At 50.7% G+C, this 12,749-nt stretch overlaps 1 pseudogene; it reads right to left on the reverse strand.

Annotated features, from left to right (window-relative positions):
• Positions 1–12,749, reverse strand: part of LOC107119319 — a 60,894-nt pseudogene that overhangs the window by 16,437 nt on the left and 31,708 nt on the right.

The following is a 12,749-nucleotide window of genomic DNA, read 5'->3' on the forward strand; positions in this document are numbered from 1 at the left end:
CTCACAGAGGAGGGAGAGCTTGTACCTGAATAAAACTTGATCTTAAAGGTGCCACTGGACTGTTTTGGAGGGGGGGGGGCTCTGCAACTTACCTGGCTGCTTCTTGCTCTGACTGAGGGCTGCTGGGAGCAGGGGGTGGGGCTTGTTGCATGTGCCCGCCCCCTGGGCTCTTTACTGCCGGAGCTCCGCTCCTGTGCAATCCTGCAGGAAATGACCCCTGATCTTGGGGAGTCTTTTTGGTTTCACTGGATCCTCCATGTTCAGAGGCAGTGTGCCTTAGGATCTCAGTTGCTGTTGAAGGAAGGCCTTGCTTGTGGGCTTCCTGGAGGAAACAGGATGGCGGACTAGACGGCCCCTAGATCTGGGAAGGCAGATAAATTCACAGCAGCTGGTATTAACTATCAGAGCTAGAAGCTGAACCTCCAAGTGCAGGAGCCATCTACCTCTGCCACATGCAAGGGGGGGGGAAACAGCAGCGGAGGATGGTTGATTTCATGACCTCCTTGCAAGTGTCCCGGAAATATCAGGCTGGCCACGGTGGGATACAGGATGCTGGGTGACTGTTGAGATCCAACAAGGTCTTCTTCTAAAAGATTAAATAAAATGGTAGGCCTATCAACAACTGTTAACCTAAACAACTATGGGAGTCCAAACTGTATTTTGTGAAAGAGCAATACTACTTTGTGGCAGCTTCCAGCCTCTGGACTCCAGGGATGCACAATTTGGGATGGTGCAAAGCTTATTTTGGGGTGCAGCGGCCCTCGGCTCTTTATTCGTTAGTTCGGAGCAACACAAACCGATGGGATTCTTAGGGGTACTCAGGGCTATTTTGGGGCAGGAACGCACAGGAACGGAGTTCCGGCTGGCTCCTGAGTTGGCCACGCCCAGCAGGAGCTCATTAGCATAACAGGCCACACCCAACAGCAGGAACTCATTGGATTTGGCTACATTAGGGGTGTGTGGCCTAACATGCAAAGGAGTTCCTGCTACAAAAAAAAGCCCTGGGTTTTGACAACAAACAAGGTAAACAGAATAAGCAAAAGGTGGGTGTGGCTGGATGACCACACTTCTGGTAACATGGGGTGTGTGGCCTAATATGCTAATGAGTTGTAGTATCAGGGGTGTGGCCTAATATGCTAATGAGTTTCTGCTGTTGGGTATGGCTTATTATGCTAATGAGTTTCTGCTGGGCTTTTTCTACAAAAAGAGCCCTGTGGGTACCCAACTGCAGAGGTCTTTGAGCAAAACCCCCAAATCCCAGGCTTTGGACCAGGCACTCTGAACCCATGAAACTGCCTTATACTAAGTCAGACCCTTGGTTCATCAGGGTCAGTATTGTCCATCCAGGCTGGCAGCAGCTCACCAGGGTCTCGAGGTGGGGGTCTTCCACATCACCTGCTACTCGATTCTTTCCACTGGGGATGCCAAGGATCGAACCCGGGACCTTCAGCGTGCCAAGCAGATGCTCCACCAGTGAGCCGTGGCCTCTTTCCTGAATGACCTTGCATTTCCCGAAGTTAGACCCTTGGTCTACCTTATCCTTTCGACTGGAGGTGCCAGGGATTGAACTTGGAAACTCATATGCTCTACCACTGAGCCACAGCCCCTCCTGTCTCTCTGCTATGGAAGCTGACAGGGCACAGACTCGAAAGTGTGGAGGTACGTTATTTCTGGGGGTCCAAAGCGATGGCGAACCTAAACAGCATGATAAAAAGTAGAGACATCACCCTGCCAACAAAATCAGACAGAAAGTCCAGTGGCACTTTAAAGACGCATAGCATTTATTCCAGCATGAGATGCACCCGAAGAAGTGAGTTCTAACCTGCAAAAGCTCATGTTGCAATAGATGTTGTGCGTCTTTAAGGTGCCACCTGACTTCTTCTCATTAAAAGTTATGCCAGCATTTAGTTGACTGTGCCGTAGGGCTGCCTTGAGTCCCCTGGTCCTCTGCCTTGAGTCCCCTGGTCCTCTTCCTTCAGTTCTCATCCCCCACCACCACTTGGGGGGAGGGGGGTGGATTTAAAATTAAATTAAAATACATTTAAAAAAATTAAACTCATTGGCATAGCCCATGTAATGACGGCCCTTCTGGGGTATATCTGGAAGTGACAGCATTGGCTCTAGGAATCTCCAGAAACTCTAAGGTAATACCATAGATTCTGGAGATTCCTAGAACTATTGCCATTACTTCCAGGTATTCCATTCACATTAACCCTTGAGGGGGATCAGGGGTGCCTTGCCTCACAGAGGGCATTGCTGCCAGCGTGATGACATCACGTCCAGGGAATAGCTGGGAGTGATGTCATCACACTGGCAACAACACCCTCTGTGAGGCAAAGCACCCCGATCCACCTCAAGGGTTAATGTGAATTGTAATGGGCTTGTTCCCTCCTGCAGGTGTTGCTAATTGGTCTCTTGGCCTTCCCAGTCCTTATCATCTTCAAGGCCAGAGCTGGAAATGCGGTGATTAGCCTCTCTTGAGAACCTCGGCCCACAGGATGGGAGAGGAGGAATCAAGGGCGATGAGGTAATTTTCTAGAGGGTTCCAGCAAGAACGTGTGCTGATTGGCTGTCATCATCACCTGACACTGCTTGGCTAAAAACTATAATTGAGATAAGAGCCTGGAGAAAGGAGGCTTGCCTGGATTCTGATGGGCTGAAGGCCCCTGGGCTAGGATATGCTTAACAATGCCATGGACGGCAACATAGAGAATGCCTAAGCTGTGGCCTTTGGATCTTGGACTTAAACATTTGTGCCGTCTAACGCAGCCCTTGAAAACGTGTTCGATAGTTAAGCTCGTTCCCTTGTTTTTTGCTGGGTGGCTTTAGAGCGTTGTGTTGCCCGTCGATCAAACTTTTTGTTTCGACAGAAATAAAACAAAACTTTATAATTTTGAAGATACAGAAGGGTTTGGTTACTTGTGTACAACTTCCCTGAGGGCCCATGGGGTTCAGTCTTGGACTCTTTGACAATTTCCCACATAAATGCCTGAACTCCCACCACAGAAGTGACATCACAGCGTTGCCGATGGTCGCCACCCCCCCATTTCCCCACCCCCTCTCCTGTTCTCCTGCTGAGGTGACAGGGCTGGCAACGCTACAGCCCCCCTCCCTGCCAACTCCCTTCCAACTCTCTTCTGACACTATAAGGGGGAGCGGTGGCACAGTGGGTATATCCCCCTGTCTTAACATCTGAACTGTGTTGGTTCAAGCCCCGCGCTGGTGTGAGCAGCCAGCCTGTTGTCCCCAGCTCATCGTCCACCCAGCGATTCGAAAGCTTCGGCGAGTAGATAAAATGGGAACCACTCCTTAGAGAGGGTGGGCACGCCAACCTCCCTGTGGGAGGGCGTTAGCTGACGGTTCCGAGGGGCTCTCCTGTCCAGCTCCATGTGCCTGACACTGTCCCTTGAGGAGTTTGCCTACAGCGGTTCCACTGTCTGCCTTTCTTTATCAATAAATTAACAGTTTATTAGAACCAGGAGAGAGAAAAAGATGCTTTAATCATCAGCGGGTTTGATCCAAACGATAACTACACAAACGCATGAGTTCGTTCCGAAATAATTCGCGTTAGCTTTTTAAAATGAAAAAATTAATAAATTACAAGTGTTTAATAAGGTTAGTTAATAGGGTTGTGAACTAAGAGGGTCAAGCTATATGATATAAAAATACAAATGTTTATTAAGGTATACACATGTTAAAACATACTGTGGTTAAAATTCAGACTTTAAAAGCTTTTCGAATACAAATATACTTGATGGGTAAACACTTTTTAAGAAGAAGAAGAGAAGAGATTGGATTTATACCCCGCCCTTCACTACCCAAAGGTGTCTCAGAGCGGCTTACAAACTCCTTTCCCTTCCCCTCCCCACAACAGACACCCTGTGAGGTAGGTGGGGCTGAGAGAGCTCTTGACAGAAACTGCCCTTTTTCAAGAACAGCTGTGCCAGACTTATGGCTTGCCCAAGGTCATCCAGCCAGATGCAAGTGGAGGAGTGGGGTATCAAACCTGGTTCTCCCAGATTAGAGTCTGCACACTTAACCACTACACCAAACTGGCTCTCACACCAAACTTAGGACCAAATGCGTTTTGGCCCGTTCGGGCCTTCCTCAGTGGTCACTATTCTCTATATTACACTGACACACATCCAAAATTGACATGTAAAAGGTTTTTGTATATATGTATATATATGTGTGTAGATACATATATGTGTGTGTATACACATATATATATAACCAAATGTTATTTCTTTATATGCTTTTAGGTATGCGACTAGCTTATGCTGGGCCATAAATATAGCCATGTCAATTCTTCAAATTATTGTGGCAATCAGAGATTTCATTGGTCAGGACGTGTGTCACCTCCATCAAAAGTACTGACGTTTGGTCCTAAGTTAAAAAGTGTTTACCCGTCAAGTGTGTTTGCATTAGAAAAGCTTTTAAAGTCTGAATGTTAACCACAGTATGTTTTAACATGTGTACACCTTAATAAACATTTCTATTTTTATATCATATAGTGTTAGCTTGACCCTGTTAGTCCACAGATATATTTTGGGTTGAGTTCCCGCCCCCCCTTTTTTCCCCAGTTTTAGTTAATAGGGTTCCCAGGTCCTACCTGTAGCTGCGGCAGGGGAGTCCTGGTCCTCCTCGGGACTTCTTTGGCACGCCCAGAAATGATGTCACTGCATCAGGCACGTGGGGGGGGGGACGACGACACACCACTATAATTCGAGGGGAAAACATAAGTCTTCCTTTGAATGATAGAGCGTCCACCCCTCAATGTGCCCATGGTGATGACGTCATCTCCGGGTGACATCGTCATGCCAGGCGCGTCTCTGCAATCCTGGCACTTTGGGGGTGGTGTTCCCCCCGGCAGCCCAATCCAGGGGTTAAGGTTAGGGGCCCATTGAGCGGGCAAACCCCTGCTGTCAGACTCGGGCATTTGACTAGCCGAACCTGCTGTATTTCAACCTGATATATTCTGCTTGCTCTCTGTACCCCTTATCGCTGCCCTCACCTGCCATCGCATTCCGGGGGGGGGGGGGGGAAGCGTCTGTAGTGAATTAGGGAGGCTACATGGTAACTTTCCTAAGAGGCCTCAAGGTATCTTTCACACAAGAAATGTCCTTGAAGTAAAGACTGTGCCTGGCTAGATAATGGCTGTATATCTTTCAAAGCCATTGTAGTAATGCTGACGTGGATGTGAATGGAATTTTGGGGATTGTAGCTATATCCTGCTTTCCCGCCTTTGCAATTCACTCCTAACAAAGAGTTTGAACCCACAGCATCTCATATCTCTAAATGAAACATTCACTGTAAAAGTGCGTGTGGAGAGTGATTTGACTGGGACCTGGCAACCCTACTAGTTAATATTTGTATAAATATGACTGATTTGCAGAATACTTTTTTGTCAGCAGCTTATAGCCTGGAACACCCGAACTCAGCCTACTGTTACAGATTTAAAAAAAAAAAAAAATTAAAGGCAAGTCACAGGGGGAAAACACCCAGCAGTTTTTAAAGTCCAAGGCTTCCTGTCTTGTGATGCTATTCTAGCAGGTGGCCAGTAGGAGCTTTGCTCAGGTGCTGGGGTTGCCGTCTGATCATTGCAGGGCTTGGGGGGCCAGGAACCCTCATCCGCCCTGCTCAAAAATGAAAAGAACAGAGAAAAATACTCCTGATTTAATCCTAATTCAATTGCTCATATTGTATAGGCCATCTAGACGGGGTTTTGCATAAAAAGGACATCAAAAACAAAAAACCCGCTGGAGAATAGAGTCCCACAGTTACCTGTCGATACCCTTATTCATCATAAATGACTCGGGCCGACACAGGCTCCTCCTCCTTCTCCCCATCATCTTCGGCATGCTGCTGGTTCTCCCTGAAGTTTATGGAAACAGGAGGTGGGGCTGTAAAGCCCTCCGGAATCCACTGCCTATTCATGCGGACGAACGACAGAACCTCAGCGGTGCTACGAGAGAGGCGAGCCAGATTCGCACTCATGTCAGGCACCGCGGCACCGAAAAGCGTCCTGGAAGAGATGCTGGTGGGAGGGCAGGAGACATAGCGGAGGGCCACGAGGAAGAGAGAGGGCCAGGCATGCCGCTTCCGCTGCCAGTACATTAAGGGGTCCGTGTTTGCCCCGATGTGTCCAACATAATCCCGCACGTAGGCCCCCACCTCCTCTCGTGCTACCAGTGCGGCGTCTGGGGGGGAGCCGGAACTGGGGTGCGGAGGAGCCTTCGTCAAGCCAAGCCTCGCACACCATTTCGTCCAAAGGCCACTGCTCTCGGGGGACGACCGCGAGGAGCTGCTGCCAGTTGGGGGCAGAGGAGACAGCGGTGCTTCTCCGAGCGCCAGAGACCCCTCGGCAACGCTGGCGGATTTGTCCGGAGGCAGGTTCCTTCGACGCACCTCCGTCTTCGTCAGCTGGATCACGTGCTCCTTTACGGCCTCGATCTGCCAGTCTGGGTCCCCCGCCAGAATCCGGGGCATGGAGTCCTTGAAACGAGGGTCTAGGAAGCTCGCCACTCGGTAAAGTATATTCCCCTTGACCTCTGTCAATTTCCCACTCTCGTTCATGGCCTGCAGCAAGTCAGACGCCAGGTGGGCAGCCGCCGTGCCATCGTTGCCCTGCCGGTGGGCCTGATCCAGGAAGTCCTCCACGTACCCTTCGACGATGCGGAGTAAGGGCAGGACGTGGCCCAGCGTTGCGTTATCTCTGTGGAGAATGACACTGGTGGCCTCCTTAAAGACCTCCAGCAGTCGTACCACGTCTTGCATCAGCCTCCAGTCCCTGGACCTCAGACAGAGCTCCCTGTTCTCAACCAGGTAGTCGTCGATGGCGCGCTGGTGAGTGCACAGTTGCTCCACCATCCCGAGGGTGGCGTTCCACCCAACCGGCTCCTGCTCGTCGAGTCTCATCTGCTCCTGCGGGAGACTGTGCAGGGCCTGGAGCTCTGCCAGACGGCGCCGGGCTTTGCGTGACCTTTGGAAGTGTCTGATGACTTTCTGGGCCTTCCCCAACACCCTGTCGACCTCTGTGCCAGCCTTCTCCAGCACCCTCTCCACAACCAGATCCAGGCAGCGGGAGATGCAAGGGATGGGATGCAGACTGGAATCCGCCACTGCCTTTTCCACGGTGGCCCCGCTGTCACAAACCACGTAGCCTGCTTCCCGGTGCAAGGGGTCCAGCCACTTGCTGACCACCGCTTTCATCTTACGGGCAATGCTGCCAGTGGTGGGGCTCTCTTCAAAGCCGCACACAGCCAGGGCGGCCCGGCGCCGGACCAGAACGCCGATGGTGTCCGAGACCCAGTGGGCCGTCACTGTCATGTAGTCCTGCTTTCTGTTGCTGGTCCAGATGCTTACTGCGAGATGCACAACTGGGTCGACGGACAGCTCCAGCTCACGCTGCAGGGCGGTCTCGATCGTGGCTGACAAAGCCGGGACAGCGCGGGTTGCAAAGTAGGTGTGTCCGGGGACTCTCCAACCGGGTTGCAGGTGCTTCAGCATCCTCAGAAACGAAGGTTCCTCTACGGTGGAGTAGGGCAACATCCCTTCGGCCAGATACTCAGCCAGAAATTTGTTGTAGTGCAGAGCCAGAGGGTCGAACGGAGAAAGGTATTGGTTTCTCTCCAGCAGCTCACCGGCAGTCAGTTGCGACACTGTTGACTCCACCCTGGTGGGTCGTGGCGATGCCGGATCTGGTGTGGGCGTCATATTCTGGGGGGGCTTCTCCACTGAAGCGACCCCTGGAGACACCACCCCATCCTTCTTTGGCAGCACAAGGAAAGGGTGGTGGATCTGCAGGTGTTTGTGCATGGCGGAGGTCCCGACCCTCCCGCAGCCGCCCTCCTTGCCGAGCCTCACCCGCATCCGGCAACGGTTGCACACAACCACGAACCTGTCCCGGTTGTCGATGCTGAAGTGCTCCCACACGTAGGACGTGGTCTTCCGGCGCTTGGGCTGCAAAGGGGCCGGCTCTGATTCTGCACTGCAGACACCTGAAGTCGAGGCATGATGGCTCGCCGGGCATTCCCGCAAGACGACGGCATGATAGGGAGCCACTGTGAGCAGACCCAGCTCGGGGGTGCTGGACCCAGAGGCAACGTCCTCAAGGGGTTCCGCCATGGGGATGACCTCCCCTTTAACGTCCTCCATCTTCAGGTCATCTCCATGACGCTCAGAGTGAGGAAGCTCCACACGTATCTGGAGGGCGGGATCCTTGTTCTTCCTCACCGACTGAGACAAAATGTGCTCCACGGGCACTGCAGGCTCCTCTGTGGCATGGCTTCTACGGCACCGGTAAGTTCTCGGGAGCATCTCCGGTGCCCCCATGGTAGCGACGCCTGAGGCTATGGCCGACCGCGTGAGACGCTTCATGTTCGGGTCCCTGCAAACAGAGTATGTGGAAGACGGTTACCCGCCTGAAGGGCTGCAAACAGTTTGTGCCCCTGAAGATTAAGACCTGCAACTAATGCGAATCCCGTGATGACAAAACCAGCACTCTGTCACCTAAACAGCAAGCGTGGTGTGGTGGTTTAAGCGTCTGACTAGGATCTGGGGAACCCAAGTTCAAATCCCCACTTGGCCATGGAAGCTCGCTGGGTGACCTTGGGCCAGTCACAAACTCTCAGCCTAACCTACCTCACGGGGTTGTTGCAAGCATAAAAAGGAGGAGAGGAGAATGATGTAAGACGCTTTGGTTCCCCCATTGGGGAGGAAGGTGGCGTGTGCATAATGTAAATAATATAAATAATGTAAATCTGTAATATGATACAAATGTGTTCTATGGATACATATGCTCTTATTTTTGACGTTTTGTTCATACCAGGGATGGTGGAGGATGATGATGATGATAATAATAATAGATTGGATTTATACCCCACCCTTCACTACCCGTGGCGTACAATCTCCTTTCCCTTCCCCTCCCCACAACAGACACCCTGTGAGGTAGGTGGGGCTGAGGGAGCTCTTTCGAGAACGGCTCATGAGAGAACAGCTCTGAAAGAACTTGTGACTGACCCAAGGTCGCACCAGCAGCTGCACGTGGAGGAGTGGGGAATCGAGCCCAGTTCTCCCAGATTAGAGTCCACACTCCTAACCACTACAACCAAACTGGCTCTCCAAAGTAGTGGCAATGAAAGCTAAGGTTTAGACAGGGAAGTATATGGGGGGAAGTTAGGCATTTCGGGACAAAAGAGAGGCAGAAGCATGGAGATTCAAAGAAGGAAGGGCCGTTCCAGCCCTCATCAAAAAGATTCACCTCACCTCACCAGTAAACTTTCATGATTATCTACTTGAGTCTGAAAACAAACTCCAGAAGAGCCCTGCTGGATCAGACCAAGTGGCCATCTAGACCATGGGAAGGCAGGTCTTACACTTCTGCAAGTTATAGTGTTTTTAAGAATGTTAAGAACATAAGGGAACATAAACTATGGTATACATAAGAACATAAGGGAAGCCATGTTGGATCAGACCAATGACCCATCCAGTCCCACACTCTGTGACACAGAGTGACCAAACCCAGGTGCGATCAGGAGGTCCCCCAGCAGGGCCAGAACTCCAGAAGCCCTCCCACTGTTACCCCCCAAGTACCAAGAAGACAGAGCATCACTGCCCCAGACAGAGTGTTCCATCTATACCTTGTGGCTAATAGCCACAGATGGACCTCTGCTCCAGATGTTTATCCAATCCCCTCTTGAAGCTGTCTGTGCTTGTAGCTGCCACCTTCAAAGCCAAACTTGGCCCCTGCCATCATCCTAAATTATGCAAATAAGTAGAAAAAATGTGTATAAATATTATCTCAATCAATATTCATGAAACACTGATCAAATTATATGAACAGAAATATCTTTATGAAAATCTCAACTAATTCTTAACAATGCAACGTATAAATCCATAAAGTACGTATTGCATTGTTGTTATGAATTAGTTGAGATTTGCATAAAGATCATTCTATTCGTATCGTTTGATGAATGTTTCATGAAAACTGATTGAGATAATATTTATACACAGGGTTTTTTTCCTACTTATTTGCTCATTTCATTACTGTGTGTCTCCTGCTTTTGTTTTGGGTGTATCATCCCAAATTGTAACATGCCCTGCAGGGGAAAATGGCCTGTATGTTTCCCCCAGAAGACACAAATAGCAGCTTTGATGCAGGGGGAAGGGGAAGATATCATGCCCCTTTCCCATTGAGAGCAAGGGTGCATGTGTGTGGGGGGGTTTGCCTCCTTCTCCTTGACACAAAAGGGAAAGAGGAGAGAAGCTGCTGCTGTAGCTTTAAAGGGAAGGAGAAGAAAGAGCTAGGGGAACTCATTAGCATAACTCATTAGCATATGCCACACCCCCTGACATCACTGGAAATGTGTCATAAGGCCACACACCCCGCCCCCAACGGTCCCGGCCGCCACCGCCGGCCTTGCAGCTCCACTGCAGAGCCCCACGGAAGCAGGGGGCGGGGCTTCGCCGTGTGCCCCGCCCCCCGTACCTCACCCGGGGGAACTGCGATCCCCCCCAAAATGACCTCTGATAGCAGCACCCAGGGAGGGGCTGAGTCTCAGTGGCAGAGCATCTGCTTGACGTGCAGAAGGCCCCGGGTTCTCCAGCTAACAGGGCCAGGTAGCAGGTGATGTGAAAAGTCTTCCACCTGAGACCCTGGAGAGCCGCTGCCAGTCTGAGTAGACAAGGCCTTGATGAACCAACTGTCTGACTCAGCATAAAGAACCTTCCTGTGTTCATGTTTGGAGAGGGACTGGTTGTTTGGGGAGTAACTGGTCACTCCCGAGTGACATAAGAACATAAGAGACGCCAATGTTGGATCAGGCCAAAGGCCCATCTAGTCCAACACTCTGTGTCACACAGTGGCCAGAAATACCAGGTGCCATCAGGAGGTCCAGCAGTGGGGCCAGGACATTAGAAGCCCTCCCACTGTTGACCCCCCCAAGCACCAAGAAGACAGAGCATCACTTGCCCCAGAGCCCCTCTCTATACCTTGTGGCTAATAGCCACTGATGGGCCTCTGCTCCATATGCCTATCTAATTCCCTTTTGAAGCCGTCCATGCTTGTAGCCACCACCACTTCTGCCCGCCTTTGACCTAGACCACCATTTGGGGGTGGACTCTGTGGACGGGAAGGTTTGGGGACAGCAGGGAGCTCGGTGTGGTGAAATGCCATAGAGTCCACCCTCCAAAGCAGCCATTTATCACCCAAGGAATGGATGTCTGCAGTCTGGAGATCTCCAGGTCCCACATGGCAGGTGACACCGACAACCCTAGGAAGGAGGGGAGTGAGTGGAAGACACAATGACATTGTGGGGTGTAAAGACGCCTGCAAAGCAAATCTCTTGACAGATTTAGTAACGGCAATTACAGCCAAGAGTCCTGCGGTACCTGGAAAGGCAACAGCCAGCGCATTCATGGGACACAGCCCGCAGAGGAGTTGCAGGAAGTGGATTTCAGCGTGGTTCTGGAACCCTCTGGCTCATTAGTGGAACTGCAAGAACAGAAGCAGAATTTGGTGAACCTGCATGAAGAACATACAGTTAGGGCACACAGGCAGCGTTTCCCAAATGGGTCTTATTGAGCGAACTGACAGGAAAAGCTACCAGAGCATCAAGAAAGGGACCCCTAAGTTCTATGGTGACAATTTCCCTTTATAGTCTGCCTTTCTCTGTGGGACTGCAGATAACCCCCTAAGAATGTGGGGATGAACTAAGGGATTTCCTGGGGTGGTTTGATTTTCAAAATTTCCCAAGGTTCCTCTTATTTGCATCTTTCCTTGCTTTGTGGCTTGGAGAGAGGGAATTCTGTGGGGTCAGTTTCCCTGGGGGGTGAAGCACGGGTGTGTGTGTGTGAATTGGGTATTGCATGTTTTCTCTTCCTCCCCTCCCTCTCAAATCATGTGCCTCCTGGGCCTGTTTATTTCAGTTCTTGCTTCCGTGTGGCCAGTATAAATCTTTCTGCCTCTCTCTCCCTTTGGAAGGGGCTTTCCTTTAAAATAGGCTTTCTTATTTGTGTTGCGGGGGAAGGGGCACCTCATTTATTCCAATTGTGATTTTTTAAAAAATTTTTAAAAAAAGAACTACAACCTTATGAAAACCTTTGAGACTTCTTCCATTCGGCTCAGCAACCTTTGAGACTTCTTCCATTCCGCTCAGCAACTGCAGCCATTGAGTCGCAGCAGCTGCTCTTAAAAATGCCGACCGGAAGGGACTGCGGGCAGCTCTTTGTTTGGTTCCTCACCAGGAGGAGGAAGAAATCACTTTGATGTGTCTTGGCCCCTCTAGGAAGAGAAGACGGGGAAGCTCGGCTACTTTAACCCTTTGGCCGGCCCAAAGTCTCAACCACAGAGAGGTCTTTCTTAGTCATTTGTTTTGGGGTGGAGATGTCAGGGACTAAGTAGTAAAACTCATCTATATAACATTTGAGAGTGAATGTTCCAAGCACTTCACATTATTGTTTTATTGTGACCTTATAACAACTCTGTAGGGTTGCCAGGTCTGGGTTGGAAAATACCTGGAGACTTTGGGGGTGGAGCCAGGAGAGGGCGGGGTTTGGGGACGGGAAGGGCCTCAGCATAGTACCATGCCATAGAGTCCACCCTTCAAAGCAGCCATTTTCTCCAGGTTAGCTGATCTCTGTCAGCTGGAGATCAGTTGTAAAAGCGGGAGATCCCCAGGCCCCACCTGGAGGCTGGCAACCCTACAACTCTGTAAGGTAAAAAAGGTAAAGGTTCCCTTGCTCGCAAG

Source organism: Gekko japonicus, unplaced genomic scaffold (genome assembly GCF_001447785.1).
Source record: "Gekko japonicus isolate JY-2015 unplaced genomic scaffold, Gekko_japonicus_V1.1 scaffold4752, whole genome shotgun sequence".
Classification (NCBI taxonomy): Eukaryota; Metazoa; Chordata; class Lepidosauria; order Squamata; family Gekkonidae; genus Gekko; species Gekko japonicus.